Source organism: Bufo bufo, chromosome 4 (assembly GCF_905171765.1).
Source record: "Bufo bufo chromosome 4, aBufBuf1.1, whole genome shotgun sequence".
Lineage (NCBI taxonomy): Eukaryota > Metazoa > Chordata > Amphibia > Anura > Bufonidae > Bufo > Bufo bufo.
This window is the reverse complement of record NC_053392.1, coordinates 81,063,170-81,080,604: the sequence shown is the minus strand read 5'-3', so window position 1 is coordinate 81,080,604 and position 17,435 is coordinate 81,063,170. Positions and strand designations below refer to the sequence as shown.

At 45.4% G+C, this 17,435-nt stretch overlaps 1 protein-coding gene across 4 annotated transcripts in view; it reads right to left on the bottom strand.

Annotated features, from left to right (window-relative positions):
- Positions 1-17,435, bottom strand: part of ITSN2 (intersectin 2) — a 165,235-nt gene that overhangs the window by 135,539 nt on the left and 12,261 nt on the right. Inside the window, exon 1 of one of the 4 annotated variants that reach the window (XM_040427430.1) lies at positions 9,572-9,643. The exons of the other annotated variants lie outside the window; for them this stretch is intronic. The gene's annotated coding sequence lies outside the window, so the exon portion shown is untranslated. Of the gene's footprint in view, positions 1-9,571; positions 9,644-17,435 lie in introns of those variants that run through there. 4 annotated transcript variants of the gene reach the window in all.

Below are 17,435 nucleotides of genomic sequence, written 5' to 3'. Positions count from 1 at the left end.
TGGTCAGTGGGGCTCTGGTTACTATTTCGGAAGCATGCCCTATTACGGTTTATCTGTTCGTTGATTTTCAGCTAAGCACTGCTGTAGAATACAGATGACACACTGAGGGCAAAAACGGACACCGGGACCAAACACTGACCCTTCACAGATGAACCGCTGACCATCTTGACTGATGTCATCACAGACACGGACGTGTGAAAGAGGCCTCATGCTGGGGCTGCATGGCGACTAAAGATCGCTGTGTAGAGCTGCGGGTTTGCAAAATAAGGCAGGCGAATGGGGTCGCAACACAACTTGCAAGGAAGCACGACCACAACCCCAGAATCGGGGGCAGATTGGGTCGCAGCAACTTGCAAGTCACATTGCGACAAGTCCAGTTATATCTTGGGTCGCCGTGAAGCCCCAGCCAGACACCTAGCTGGCTGCGGCTGTGTGAGAGGAGGAGGGCGCACAAGAGGGCACCAAGGGCTGCTTATATTATACGGAGGTAAGTCACCTGCATCAGGGCTCATGCACACTAATGTATTCCCCGCCCCCGTGTCGGTTACGTTTTTTTTTTTTGCAGCCCGTATGTGGAACCATTCACTTCAATGGATCCTCAAACAAAAAAAAACTCCAAAACGGATGCAATATGGATGTCACAAGGACGTCAGCCGTATTTTTTTTTGCGGATCCGTGATTTGTGGACTGCAAAATATATAGTCGTGTACATGAGCCCTTATACCAGTTTTATAAGGCCAGGCTCCTGGGCCATCTTCTAGATCGCTGCTTGCTCTAAGTGAATGGAAACATTATTTTCTTAATTGAGAGTGAATAGCCGATATCGTGAAAATCGGCCGGGTCTGAGACTGCTGGGCGGCCCGTCACGCTGCGATGATAAAGCTTGCGCCATCAGAGTTGGGCAGGATGCCCGTGAACATCGGCACGGAGTCCTCCAGCATAATTGTGATATGTGACCCCCACCCTGATGCAAGACTGACATGGACGGTCTGTATCATCAGGTCTCTGCCTCTCTTTCCACATCAAAAATCCAAACCTGGAATTACCCCTTTAATTTACGGATTCCATCCACTTACTTTGGGATCCAACTAAATTCAGAACTTACGAGTAGATTTTTTTCTATTACGACAATGAATGAAGGAGACGTGGGCCGAATGATTTTATCATCAGTTTCCCAATCCATCTGGATGAGTGGTTAAAAAAAATAAAAATAAAAAAAAAAAATGTAAAAAAAACAAAACCAAAAAGTATGAAGTTGACCCCATACATTCGTTTTACTATCTACAACATCCCAGAGGTGCAATTGTCCATGCTGAGCAGGAGCAGGTCCCAGCTTGTAGGAGAGCGTTACCCAAGCCCTGATGGCTCCCTCCTGACACCTTCATAGGGATAGGAGAAGATGGAGAGGTCCTGAGCGGCTGTTCTCCTCACATCTCCTCCACCTCATCCATAATTCCCCAACGTGTTACTACACTTACCAGCATTAATTACACAAGTCATGGGATTTCCTAGTAGTCACACTTCGTTATCCTCCTTACAACTATTGCTGTGATTCACTATAGGGAGAAGGAAGGTGGGAAGACTAATGGGAGACGGTGGGAGAGATTTATTATCACAAATGCAGCAGAACTCTAGCGCAATTTGCACCAAAAAGCTGTCAGTGAACACATTGTCCACTAAGGAACATGGCTTATCAGGAAGGGGTGTGCCTTCACGAGAGAGGGGCATGGCTTATCAGGAAGGGGTGTGCCTTCACGAGAAAGGGGCATAGCTTATCAGGAAGGGGGTGTGCCTTCACAAGAAAGCGGCATGGCTTATCAAGAAAGGGGGATGCCCTCACGAGAAAGGGGCATGGCTTATCAAGAAAGGGGCATGGCTTATCAAGAAAGGGGCATGGCTTATCAAGAAAGGGGCATGGCTTATCAAGAAAGGGGCATGGCTTATCAAGAAAGGGGCATGGCTTATCAAGAAAGGGGCATGGCTTATCAAGAAAGGGGGATGCCCTCACGAGAAAGGGGCATGGCTTATCAGGAAGGGGGATGCCCTCTCGAGAAAGGGCATGGCTTATTAGGAAAGGGGTATGCCCTCACGAGAAAGGGGCATGGCTTATCAAGGAAGGGGCATGGCTTATCAAGAAAGGGGGATGCCCTCACGAGAAAGTGGCATGGCTTATCAGGAAGGGGGATGCCCTCTCGAGAAAGGGCATGGCTTATTAGCAAAGGGGTGTGCCTTCACGAGAAAGGGGCGTGGCTTCACAAGAAAGGGGCATGGCTTATTAGGAAAGGGGGATGTCTTCACGAGAAAGGGGCATGGCTAATCAGGAAGGGGTGTGGCTTATAATGCACTACCATTCTTCACGGTCACAGATCTGCAAAAATAAGATTACGAGCCCCAAGGAATGAAAATCACAAACAAGCCTAGCTGACCATCTCACTGCCTGAATTACAATCCTGCCCACAGTAAGCTGCTCAGCAGTGTAAACATAGGGGGCAATACTGACTTTTTTAAAGCCTCATATTATTTGATTGATATCTTTTATTAATCATTAAATTCAGCACGGTTTCATATTCGATGGGACTATGCAGCCTAGGTTGCCATTTCTTCACAGGAAGTCACACAATCAGATTTCTGCATGTGGTTTTGGAAGCCAAAATCAGGAGTGGATCATAAAAGGGAAAGTATTAAAAGGACAGATAAATAATACTTCTTATATTTTTTTTTATTCACAACTGGTTTTAGCTTCCAAAACCTGACCGTGTGGCCGTACCCCAAAACGGAGCGGGGGATGTCAGATCTGAGAAGCAATATTCTCAGGTACTCTATATCAGTATGACATTTGGATGATGTTTAAGCTACTACAGTAAATTGAGACAAAAAAATCCTAAAATTTAGATGCCAGCAGCAAATTTCTAAGTTCACTTGATACCTGGTTCCTGGAATTTGTTCACACCTGTCATAAACGTTTGGTGGCCATGTGCTGAATGATTATTTGGTTGTTCCTTCTGATTCCTCCGTACACATGCATGCACAGCCCGACTGAGCATGCAGGTGTTCTCAGTGGGGAGACAGGCATATCCCATCCAGTGTGCAGACCTCAGATCTATGGTATAGCTCCACAGCAATAAAACATGTGCTGAAAGTCAAACACTCACTGACTTCCATATGTTTTGCACAAAATCAATCACACATACAAACAAAGGCATCTGATAAACCATATGTTCTTCAATCCACCCTCCAGACAACACCTTTATTTACTGCCCCGACACGTTCAGTCTATTATGGAGGAGAAACAACGTAAATGCACAAAAAACAGCAAGGAAAACTGGGGACCCAGAGTAAAAAGTATAGGAAAACTGCCTCCGACGTACAAGAATACATCTCCTAAAATACTGCCCCCTATGTACACGAATATAACTACTATAAGGCCCCCTGCAGAAAAGCACGTCCGGATGCGTCCCGGATGCGTTGCGGCAAACTCGCGCACGTAGGTATGCAATTGCAGTCAGTTTTCAGTTGTTCAGTTTTTAGCGCGTGTGCGGACGGACCATGTGATGAACGTAGTGATGTCATCAAAGGTCCTATTGCTCACAGATGAAAATAGTAGAGATGCCGGCTGCGCGAACAAGTGGATTAAGGCGAGTTAAATTATTATAATTTTTTTTTTAACCCCTCCAGCCCTATTGTACTATGCATTCTGTATTCAGAATGCTATTATTTTCCCTTATAACCATGTTATAAGGGAAAATAATAATGATCGGGTCCCCATCCCGATCGTCACCTAGCAACCGTGTGTGAAAATCGCATCGCATCCGCACTTGATTGCGGATGCTTGCGATTTTCATGCAACCCCATTCATTTCTATGGGGCCTGCGTTATGTGAAAAACGCACAAAGAGGTGCATGCTGCGATTTTCACGCAACGCACAAGTGATGCGTGAAAATCACTGCTCATGTGCACAGCCCCATAGAAATGAATGGGTCCGGATTCAGTGCGGGCGCAATGTGTTCACCTCACGCATTGCACCCACGCGGAAATCTCGCCCGTGTGAAAGGGGCCTAATACTGCCTCCTATGTACAAGAAAATAACTACTATAATACTGCCTCCTATGTACAAGAATATAACTACTATAATACTGCCTCCTATGTACAAGAATATAACTACTATAATACTGCCTCCTATGTACAAGAATATAACTACTATAATACTGCCTCCTATGTACAAGAATATAACTACTATAATACTGCCTCCTATGTACAAGAATATAACTACTATAATACTGCTCCTATGTACAAGAATATAACTGCTATAATACTGCCTCTATGTACAAGAATATAACTACTATAATACTGCCTCCTATGTACAAGAATATAACTACTATAATACTGCCTCCTATGTACAGGAATATAACTACTATAATACTGCTCCTATGTACAAGAATATAACTGCTATAATACTGCTCCTATGTACAAGAATATAACTACTATAATACTGCCTCCTATGTACAAGAATATAACTACTATAATACTGCCTCCTATGTACAAGAATATAACTGCTATAATACTGCTCCTATGTACAAGAATATAACTACTATAATACTGCTCCTATGTACAAGAATATAACTACTATAATACTGCCTCCTATGTACAAGAATATAACTACTATAATACTGCCTCCTATATACAAGAATATAACTACTATAATACTGCTCCTATCTACAAGAATATAACTACTATAATACTGCTCCTATGTACACGTATATAACTGCTATACTGCTGCCTCCTATGTACAAGTATATGCTATATCTCTTTGTGTATTCTTAGATTGTGATGCTATGGCCTAGTCACATTGATACTTGATATTTGATTAATCTCGCAATTACAGGGGAAAATTCACTCTATGCTTTTTAAGTGAGTAAAGGGGAATCCACCAGCAGTGCTAACCAGGCTAAACTTCTGATAGCACCAACTAGGGGCTGGGGAGAGCAGCACAAACATAGCTTTAATTATCAGGAGAATATAGTGAGAATATTATGTTTTATTCTGCCCGAAACTGCTCCTGCAAGTGACCAGGAGGCGGAGCTGCTGAGTGTTAAGTGTGGCATCCAAACAAGAGACCAGTACAACTCCGGGAGGGGAGGGGCTAGATAAAGCACTTCACAGTGAAGCTCCGCCTGGAGGGCACTGGCAGAAAACTTCATCTTTTCACTACTCCTAATAAAAGCTCTGCAAAATGGTATGTTTGTCCTGCTCTCTGTTTAGTCCCTACTATTTTTTGTATGATCCAAACTGCTGACAGGCTCCCATTAAACTAAATATTTAGTCAAAATCTACAAATTCCTTGCACTTCTATCTGTATGGAACAGTATCCTATGCAGAGGAGGATGAACCTTTACTTATATAGGCTGGAGCGGCCACCAAACCGCTGCAGCAGGCGGAAGAAGTAGGTATCACAGGGTTAATATTCACACCTGGCACAAAGTCATTTCTGTCCATAAATTACAGCACATGAATACATTCCTGTAATCGGGGCATTATTGAAATTCTTCCCTATTATCTATCTGAGCAGCGATCAGGCTGTGAAATTCCACATCCTCTCCTGCAGAGCTGGCAGCGACCCCAAACATCATCATAGCTCTAATGTTCCTGAAGCACAGCTCCAAACCTTCTGAGCAGCGTGGATTTGATTTAAATCACAATTTAAATCACTAGTTAGTAAGGCTTGATTTAAATCCTAGTTTTCTACATAAAGACTAATTCTTGCTGGTATAACTTATAATATGCAAGTAGATGAAGATTTTTAGAATAACAACTTTTCATATTAGTTTGATTAGGTTGATTCTGCATTGATAGGTTTGTAGAAGTTAGGATTAAGGTCTTTTTCTCAACTCTGTTCATGTTATAACATTTTTGCTGTGAAGAGGCATGTGATCTCTGCTGAGTCAAATTCAGTTTTGAGAACTGCAAAAGTCAACCAAGCATCTGTGATAATATCTTGTAGGCAGAGAAACTGCCCAATAATCTTACAAAAACCTCTGGAAGAGCATGACATTGTGAATGGATTAATGGAATTTATTTACCAAAAAAATTACACATATAGAATGTGTCGGCAGATAAGAACCATTTGGCCCATCTAGTCTGCCCAATATACTGAATACTATGGATAGCCCCTGGCCCTATCTTATATGAAGGATGGCCTTATGCCTATCCCATGCATGCTTAAACTCCTTCACTGTATTTGCAGCTACCACTTCTGCAGGAAGGCTATTCCATGCATCCACTACTCTCTCAGTGAAGTAATACTTCCTGATATTACTTTTAAACCTTTGCCCCTCTAATTTAAAACTATGTCCTCTTGTAGCAGTTTTTCTTCTTTTAAATATTCTCTCCTTTTACCTTGTTGATTCCCTTTATGTATTTAAAAGTTTCTATCATATCCCCTCTGTCTCGTCTTTCTTCCAAGCTATACATGTTAAGGTCCTTTAAAGGGAATCTGTCACTAGCAATTTACCCCAATTTTTTTTTCATGAATCCATGTTTAACAAAGTACCTTTTTTCCATCTGTCTTGTTCTTTTGATTGTCAGTCTTGTCATTTCTACAAAAAATTGATTCTTACGATATGTAAATGACGCTGTAAGGAGCCCAGAGGGGCGTTATTCTTTCTCCACGGTGCCCAGGAACGCCCCTCTGAAGTGCCGTGCCCGCCGAAATTTGAAAACTAATAACGCCTCCAAGTTCATCTAAATCGCCTCCCAGAGGCGCGGCTAAGTGCTCAACACCCCCCCTCCTCAGCGCCGCGCTCTGCGGCAAACACCCTGATCCTCCTCTCGCCGGCATCCCAAATCCCGCGCAGGCGCAGTGCCGTCAGTCATCTTATCATAGCGCAGGCAATCGCCGGCACTGCGCCTGCGCGGGATTTGGGATGCCGGCGAGAGGAGGATCAGGGTGTTTGCCGCAGAGCGCGGCGCTGAGGAGGGGGGGTGTTGAGCACTTAGCCGCGCCTCTGGGAGGCGATTTAGATGAACTTGGAGGCGTTATTAGTTTTCAAATTTCGGCGGGCACGGCACTTCAGAGGGGCGTTCCTGGGCACCGTGGAGAAAGAATAACGCCCCTCTGGGCTCCTTACAGCGTCATTTACATATCATAAGAATCAATTTTTAGTAGAAATGACAAGACTGACAATCAAAAGAACAAGACATATGGAAATAAGGTACTTTGTTAAACATGGATTCGTGAAAAAAAAAAATTGGTAAATTGCTAGTGACAGATTCCCTTTAATCTTTCCTGGTAAGTTTTATCCTGCAATCCATGTACTAGTTTAGTAGCTCTTCTCTGAACTCTCTCTAGAGTATCTATATCCTTCTGGAGATATGGTCTCCAGTACTGAGCACAATACTCCAAATGAGGTCTCACTAGTGCTCTGTAGAGCGGCATGAGCACCTCCCTCTTTCTACTGGTAATTCCTCTCCCTATACACCCAAGCATTCTGCTAGCATTTCCTGCTGCTCTATGACATGGTCTGCCTACCTTTAAGTCTTCTGAAATAATGACCCCTAAATCCCTTTCCTCAGATACTGAGGTAAGGATTGTATCACCGATTTTATATTCTGCTTTTGGGTTTTTACGCCCCAGGTGCATTATCTTGCACTTATCAACAATACATTTTAGTTACCAGATTTTTGACCATTCCTCTAGTTTTCCTAAATCCTTTTCCATTTGGTGTATCCCTCCAGGAACATCAACCCTGTTACAAATCTTTGTGTCATCAGCAAAAAGACACACCTTACCATCGAGGCCTTCTGCAATTTCGCTGATAAAGATATTAAACAATATGGGTCCCAGAACAGATCCCTGAGGTACCCCACTGGTAACAAGACCATGGTCTGAATATACCCCATTGACTACAACCCTCTGTTGTCTGTCCCTCAGCCACTGCCTAATCCATTCAACAATATGGGAGTCCACGTACAGCCTTATTCTACATAATTAAAAAAACTAATCTTTATTTCAATAACCTTTAGATGGTAAATTATTTTCCTCAAAAAGCATTTTAAATAAAAAAAAATCATAGATTTTTATCCACCCTGCTTCTGAGTAAACATAGTTACATTATAAAGTTCACCACTAAGGGGAGATTACCGCAAACTGTGTATAAGCTCAACTAGAAAACACTGTATACGGTAAACTCCCTCTAGTGGTAGATTGGGAGATTCTGCACGGCCTCTGCAAGCTTTATGCTGCCGAATCTGCCAAATTTCCAATGTCAAAAGCCGCATTGCCAACAAAGCCTAGACGTGTTTTCTGGGGATTAAAGTGCATCCGTCAGCAGATCTGTATCTATGACACTGGCTGACCAGTTACATGTGCACTTGGCAGCTGAAGACATCTGTGTTGGTCCCATGTTCATATGTGCCCGCATTGCTGAGAAAAATAAAAGTTTTAATTTATGCAAATGAGCCTCTAGGAGCAATGGGGGCGTTGCCGTTACACCTGGAGGCTCTCCTCTTTCTGCAACTGCTGCGCCCTCTCCACTTTGATTGAAAGGTCCACACATTAGGATGTTTACACTGCCTGGTCCTGTCAAAGTGGGGAGGGCGTGGCAGCTGCAAAAAGAGCAGAGTGTCTAGGTGTAACGGCAACACCCCCGTTGCTCCAATAGGCTCATTAGCATATTTTAAGACATCATTTTTCTCAGCAATGCGGGTGAAAGAGTATATTCCGTCTCAATGCACCTCGATTCCATCCTTTGTCCCCGAAGACAGACGTCTGGAGAACATGTCAGTAACAGTTCTATTTATTGTTTTGTCATACAGGCCTTATATACATCCATGCATACATACGAGAATAGCTGCAGCTCTGATTACAATAATAGCAGTTCCTTCTACAGACAGGCAGCTCTTGTTATAATACTGCTGACTAGAAACTTTTCCTTATACTTCAGCGGGCACATATGAACATGGGACCAACACAGAGGCCTTCAGCTGCCAAGTGCACATGTAACAGGTCAGCCAGTGTCATAGGTACAAAACTGCTGACAGATGCCCTTTAAATATTGATAACCTATCCTCAGGATGCTGAGGGAGAGAAAGAGCAGGCTGCGGGATTTCAACATGTCCGATCCTTGTTGTCATAAGGTTAAGCTACTTACTCCATTCTCCCTAGTGAGAGCGCCTGCGTAGGACAAACAAAAAAATGGCCGATCTCTTCCATAGACAGTGCCACTCTACGTGTCTGGTATTACGGCATTACCCCATTCATGTAAATAGGGCTGAGCTGCAATTCCAGATGCAGCCTATGACCAAGCGTGGCACTGTTTCTGGAGGAGAGCAGCCATGTTTTTGTAATCTCCTGCAACCCTAACAGGGATGGTAGTCATTACCAAGGCAACTGGGAGTATCACTCAGCTTTCCAGACACCATGAATGACATATTAATCAGCAAGAGTGTACGCAGAGTACCATGTCACTTTGGGCCACACATAAGGACAACTCAGGGACTTATGGGAGCAACTGATCTGTAAAATGCACCCAATGTCCACTAGAATCAGGGACCAGGCAAGGTACTAAGGACTGACCTTGTGATTACTCTGCAGGGACTTTGACTTTGCACGTCGCCTGCTGCATTCTTGTAGAGGGTGGGAAGAGGCTGGTTTATGTGATGACATAGTGGCCCCGCCAAAAACATAGCAAGTGCAGAGTGACTGTTCCTCCGGCATGTGGATGGACTCAGAGGAAAGGTCTGCAGAGACCAGGGAAACGCAAGTCCACAGGCGAACAGATCAGGACAAAAATGCCGCAAAAAATCTTCTGCTCTGAAGCAGTTTTTCCTGGTGATCTCCCCAAGGAAAGGGGCCACCAGGGACGGTGGACCAGACGCCCCGTTCTTGGGGTTGTTGTCCGATCTTTAGCCCCTTTAGTCTGGATCCCCAAAGAGAAGATGTGGATGAGAAAAGCCACTAACGGCGCATTCACATAAATATCAGAAGATAAGACTTATACGTAAAGCAATACTAGGGTTAAACGATTCCAGTATAGATTTATAGGGTCTGGTGGGATCAGCGATCACTGGTCAGTGCTGGAAAGTCTCTGGGAGATAATCCATGGCGGCCACGTGTACAGCTATGACATAGTGACATCCATCTAAGGCGACTTTCACACTGCCGTTTTGGTTTCCGTTTGTTAGATCCGTTCAGGGCTCTCACAAGCGGTCCAAAACGGATCAGTTTTGCCCTTAATGCATTCTGAATGGAAAAGGATCCGCTCAGAACGCATCAGTTCAGTCTCAATTCCGCTTTGGAGGCGGACACCAAAACGATGCTTGCAACGTTTTGGTGTCCGTCTGACGAAACTGAGCCAAACGGATCCGTCCTGACACACAATGTAAGTCAATGGGGACGGATCAGTTTTCACTGACAATATGGCACAATAAAAAACGGATCCGTCCCCCATTGACTTTCAATGGTGTTCAAGACGGATCCGTCTTGGCTATGTTACAGATAATACAAATGGATCTGTTCTGAACGGATGCAGACGGTTGTATTATCTGAACGGATGTGTTTGTGCAGATCCATGACGGATCCGCACCAAACGGCAGTGTGAAAGTAGCCTAAGGCCTCATGCACACAACCATTCTGCTCTCCGCAGAGCTGCACAAGATGGACGCGGTCTGTGTACACGCCGTATTTTGTTGCAGACATATGGATGTGGAAAGCACATGGAGGACCTCCGGGTGATTTCCGCATCGGGATCTCCATTCTGCAAAAGACAGAAAATGTTCTATACTTGTCCTCAAAATGTGGACAGCGGACCTACTGAAGACAAAAGGTTCCAAAACGGCACAACACACACCTTCCGTGGTTTGCGGAGTGCGACATGCTTACAGCAGTGTGCATGAGGCCTAAACCTCCACTCAGCTAGTGAGACTTTAGCAATACCCGTCTATATAATGTGTAAACCAGGCCTGATGCTACATACACCTACTCTGTGATCTGCTGCATGGATACACGAGGCGGCCATAAAGTGTGCCCCCGTATCCCTGTAGTCTAGATCAATGTCCGAGTGTGAGAGGAACTGCTGCATCATTTTCACACCAATTTATAGGGTAACCCGCGGCAGCAAATCTGCACCAAACCAGGGGGATTTTTGCAGCAGATTTACTTGTGGGTTTCACTTGCAGAAAACGTGACGAAAATAAAATCTGAATATTCAACTCCCGTGGCGCTTAGGCGGCTCCCTTGTCTGGTCCCATAGGGGTCTCTGTACAACCCGGCCACCCTTCACGTGCGTCTTAGTAACTTACTTTAACCCGCGTGAAATAATCATTCTGGAGAATCTTGTCATATAACTAAGTTGTACCGATTCCTCTATTATTGCTACTAGAAAGCTAAGGCCCCTTTCGCACAAGTGAGTTTTCCGCGCCGTTGCGATGCGTGAATGCATGGCACCCGCACTGAATCCTGACCGGTCTGTGTACATGAGCGTTGTTTTTCACGCATCAGTTCTGCGTTGCGTTAAAAACGCAGAATGTTCTATATTCTGCGTTTTTCACGCAGCCCTGGCCCCATAGACGTGAATGGGGCTTCAGTGAAAAACGCATTGCATCCGGATGTAACCTGGATGCGGTCCAGACGCAATGCGTTTTTCACTGATGGTTGCTAGGAGATGTAATTATTCATATTATTTTTTTTCACGTGCGTGAAAAACACATCAAAACTGATTGCACCCGTGCGGGGAAACAACTCAAACACTGAACTCAATTGCAGACTAAACTCACTGAACTTGCTTGCGAAATTTTGCGAGTTCTAGTGAATGCACCCTGAACGCATCCTGAGAGAATCTTTGAAACAGCAATTCATTCATAAGCTTCTGGTAGGAATAACAGAGGAGCGGCACAACGTACAGTCATAAGAACAGATGTTCGTAGATGGTTACTACATGGGGGGGGGATGCAAGTAACGGATAAAGCAGACATCTCAGGAGAGGCGACAGCTCCCCTTGAATAAAAGCAATCTATGACAAGACGTCATTGTAACCCGGAATTAACCAATGACTGATCACTCTGATAATACCTAGAAGCAAATCTGACACCAGGGCCGGTCCAGGATTTATAAAGGGCTGGTATCCAAATTTTTTGGCGTCTTCAGCACAATCCTCCACCTCACCCTAGTCACTCCGTCAGCTTCATGCATGTGCTGCAACATGTCATTACACTGGGTGGTACTAGGAAACCATGTTCCGATGCACCCAACCAGAAGAAAAAGGCAGAAGACCTACACCCCGCAGCTGGGGGGGCGCTACTTATTAACAGTCTTAAAGGGGTTTGTCCAGGTTCAGAGCTGAACCCGGACATCCCTCCATTTTCACCCAGGCAGCCCCCCGACTTGAGCATTGGAGCAGTTCATGCTCAGATGCTCTCCTTTGCCCTGCGCAATTTAGGCATTTTCAGGAGTTTCGGTGACGAACCAGGCTCTCCATGGGGTACCAGGAAGCCCGGTGACACTGATGGGCGGGCCTTAGCGCTGCCCTAGCCAGCACGCCCATCAGAGCCGGTGACGTCACCGAACACACTGCCGGGCGGAAGCTTCCGCCCGGCAGTGTGTTATTGTAAACAAAAAAAGAGCCCTTGCCCTGCGTGATCCAGCGCAGGGCAAGGGAGCGCATCGGAGCATGAGATGCTCCGATGCTAACATCAAGGGGGCTGCTTAGGTGAAAATATGGGTATGTCCGGGTCCAGCTCTGAACCCGGACAACCCCTTTAAGGGGCAACTATCATTTTTACCGACTATGACATGGCTGAAGTTTTGATCAGCGAGGGTCTGGGCTCTGAGACGACCCCCCCCCCCCCCCCCCAAGAAATTCCAGAAAGTAAGGGCTCATGCACACGACCATATGTATTTTGTGGATCCGCAAAAAATACAGATGACGTCCGTGTGCATTCCGTATTTTGTCGAACGGAAAAGCTGGCCCCTAATAGAACAGTCCTATCCTTGTCCGCAATGCGGCCAATAATAGGACAGGTTTTATTTTTTTTGTGGAACGGAAATATGGAAACGGAATGCACACAGAATACCTTAAGTTTTTTTTGCGGACCCATTGAGTTGAATGGTTCCGTATACAGTCCGCAAAATAAACAGAACGGGACACAGAAATAAAATACATTCTGAGCATAAATCCACAGAAAGCTTATAGACTTCCTACAAATCCATTTACCGCTCGCTCCGATCTCCAGGGAGAACCGAGCACAAATGAAGGGGCACAGCGCTCCGCTGAGAACTTTTTTTTTTTTTGTAGGGGGTCTCGGCATCCAGACCCCACTAGTCAAAACTTCTGAAATTTTACAGTCTGAAAAATGACAGATGCCCTTTAAAGATAATAGATTTTTATCCACTGAGGGTAAACTGTGAAGGTATCCAGTGAATGACAGCAAGCAGAGATCTTGAAAGTTGTAAGTAATTTTACAAAAAGTTTATTGGAACAAAGTTTTTATACTGCAAACGTGTTAAGGAAAAAAAAAGCAGATTTCATAATCTTCCTTTTGTGCTCATTATTGCCCCCCTGTTGAGCACTGACAACTGCCCTGAGCTCAGGAATGTGGTCGTCACCGCCTAAACCCATTGAGCAAGCGCCGGGAGATCCACAGACAAAGGTACTTGGGCCACCTCTGGTAGTCTGAGCACATGCAGTAAAGATTACAATGGGAAGGTTAATAATGTAGAAGAATTTGAATAATGGAATTTTCCGCTAGGATTATCTGAGTTAATAATGTTATACCGCCAGTGGGCGAGGTGGGAACAGGGCGGCGCGTCTTGCATTTATCAGCAAAGTAAACCAGTGCAAATAGGATATTGGTGGAGACCCTCACCAATCACGGGAACAGGGATCCTGTACCCCCTCAAAGCCCCCCGAAATGAATGGAGCCACTGGCTGGGAGTGCACACCGACTCTCCATTCATCTGTATGGGAATTACGCAAATAGCGGATCGCTGTACTCGGCCATAGAGATGAAAGAAGCAACAAGAGAGGCAATGCGCATGCTCCATTCATTTTGGGAAGGGGGGTGGCCTCCAAGGGGTATGGATCCCTGTCCTCATGATCGGGGGTTCCCAGTGGTATGACTGCCACCGATCTAGTGATGCCCACCGATCCAGTACTTATCCTCTATCCTGTGGCTAAGGGATAACATCTCACACACGGAATACCCCTTTAAGTGGTTTCAATAGTGGAGGGCAGGTTTAGGTTAGATGTCTTGGACATGATATTTTTGCTTTCTCTTACGAAACTTCTGGGCGTAACAGTGCTGAGAACAATAAGAAGCTACAGTGAGTCAGCCGGTATCACAACCAACGTGGGGAGTAAATTACATGTCTTCTAGTTCTCCCTCCTACACGTGAGCAACACAACATCTAATGTTTGCACATAGAAGCAGCTGCAAGTAGAAGAAAAACCGTGCCCGCGTATAGGGCATTACCAGTCCCAGGGACCTATCAAATCTGGCAAAGTGTATCTGGTTTTGCTGGGGCAGTATATTGTGCTGCACCGTGGTATCTGGTTCTGCTGGGGCAGTATATTGTGCTGCACCGTGGTATCTGGTTCTGCTGGGGCAGTATATTGTGCTGCACCGTGGTATCTGGTTCTGCTGGGGCAGTATATTGTGCTGCACCGTGGTATCTGGTTCTGCTGGGGCAGTATATTGTGCTGCACCGTGGTATCTGGTTCTGCTGGGGCAGTATATTGTGCTGCACCGTGGTATCTGGTTCTGCTGGGGCAGTATATTGTGCTGCACCGTGGTATCTGGTTCTGCTGGGGCAGTATATTGTGCTGCACCGTGGTATCTGGTTCTGCTGGGGCAGTATATTGTGCTGCACCGTGGTATCTGGTTCTTGTGCTGCACCGTGGTATCTGGTTCTGCTGGGGCAGTATATTGTGCTGCACCGTGGTATCTGGTTCTGCTGGGGCAGTATATTGTGCTGCACCGTGGTATCTGGTTCTGCTGGGGCAGTATATTGTGCTGCACCGTGGTATCTGGTTCTGCTGGGGCAGTATATTGTGCTGCACCGTGGTATCTGGTTCTGCTGGGGCAGTATATTGTGCTGCACCGTGGTATCTGGTTCTGCTGGGGCAGGATATTGTGCTGCACCGTGGTATCTGGTTCTGCTGGGGCAGGATATTGTGCTGCACCGTGGTATCTGGTTCTGCTGGGGCAGTATATTGTGCTGCACCGTGGTATCTGGTTCTGATGGCAGTACAACTTGGGACCACTTTAAGTTTTTTTTCTTCTCAAGGCGCTTTAAGTTCCCAATCTGCCCTGTCCGGCTTCCTTCGCCTTTATGTATGAGAGGTGGAGAAAGCCGTAGACTGTAATGATAGTAAATAATCCACTTTTACCTCGCCAGAATTAAGACAAAATAAGCCAAAGGGGCAAGGTGGTCTGTGACTGCCGGGGGGATGTCACTGCTCCCACACCCCATCAATCAATTACCAGTTTCCTATAACTGGAGATATAACAATTAAAAGCATCACTAACATTCCACAAAACTTATTATGTTTCATGGAGACATAAAAAGTTGTGATCGGGAGGGCTCCGAGTGCCGAGACCAATAATAATGCCATAATTATGGAAAACATTCTGGTGCTAATGCTGCGCTTATTTAGCAAATTTGAGATTCTTGGCAAATACATTCTTCATTTTGTACAACATTATTTGGGCCCGTCTGCCAAACGTCAAGGCGATCTCTATCAGACGGGAACCTAACACTAAATCCTACCTGTTATGTGCCAAAATGGCCACCATAAAATTCAGGGAGTGCAGGTTCCACGTACATGCTGGGTCCACCCTGCTTTTTATCATTTTTGGTGCCATAACGGCCTCCATTAAATCCAGGAACGCAGGAACCAACATGCATGCTGAGCCCACTCTCTACCTCTCCTGGTGCCAAATGGCCTCCAATACATCGGACATACATATCTCTCTCTCCTTACTGCTGAGGATGGAGATGGCCCATAGACTTCTATGGAGACCATCTCCTGCAGCGAGGTAAGAGAGCACGCCATTTGCAGAGCTTCTCTCCGCTCATTCTAGAGATCGGTGGGGTTCTCAGCACTCAGACCACCACTGATCTAAACTATGTTTCTATGACATATCAAAAGTTTTCTGAAAAATTTGTGATGCTTTAAAGGGGTTACGCCATGATTAATGTAAAAAATTAAAATCAGACCTCATATAGAACATGACGATCTCTTTCTGACAAAGCTAGAACCAGCCCTGGACTGCACATGGATCCAGAGATCTCCCCATTCATTGCTCCGCTAGATTTATATCAAGCTGACAGCTCAAGGGGAGTGTCTTCTCTGCTGCAGCTAATGGGGCGTGTCCATGCTCTCCCTATCAACTCTGGGGGCGTGTCTCAGCTCTCCCAATCACAGCTCAGGACGCAGTTTAAGGATTAAACTGAGCATGTGCGGCCATCTCAGTGAACCGGACAAAGAAATAAGAAAAAGAACAAACAGCAGGTGGCGCTATACAGATACATTTTATAGAATTTTTAATTAAGTGCAATTACAAAAGTATTGGGATCCAGGTGTTGGTTTGAAAAAAGTATTATATTTTTCGTGGGACAACCCCTTTACGGGCTATCCAAACATTTCTACGCGTGTGGATTCGCCTGCCCTCTCGGACAACTGCTCCAGGTCTCTCATGGCCCCTTCTGTAGATGCAAGTGCTCTGTAGTTGGGAGTTGTAGTGCATTAAACCTCGCAGAATTCTCTGGCAAAACATGCTGAGAGTTGTAGTCCACTGCTATACAAGAGACTGGCGCTGTACAGTACACATACTGGTTTTAGGTTCTTCCCACAAAGCAACAGGAAGCAGAAACTAGAATGCACACGGTCACGTAGTATAACAATATGGAGGACGGGAACCAGAAAGCCTGCAAATCATGTGCACTGGGAGCAGAAAGCGGAGAACGGCCAGGGTTATTAATACCGCTCTGTAAGGATATATTTTGTATGCATCCTGGTTTGTTCCACCCTGACTACTGCATAAGCCGTGTACCAATTAACACTCCTAGAAAACACTGATGAATGCGAGAAATGTATGCGCATCGTAGATACAGATCCTATACCCCAGACACGCTATAATTAGAGATCTCATGGGAACGCCTGCTCTCGCTCCACGGGTAAGCAGCACATTCTGCCTCCGTGCTTTAGTTTCCATAAAAAACACATTATGTGAACCCATGGCAGCCCTTCATTTGCAATTCCAAGCTGTAAGCAGATTGTGCATTTAGCAACGTGCGAGTAACCCCTTCACGACCACAAAGCTAGTGACGCATAGTGATAAAAACCACGCCATCGAGCGGCGGAAGAGGAACTAGGATCCCGCCGATCTACAATTTCCCCAATGGGTGAACCAGGTGGCGCCTTATATGTTAGTAAGGGCTC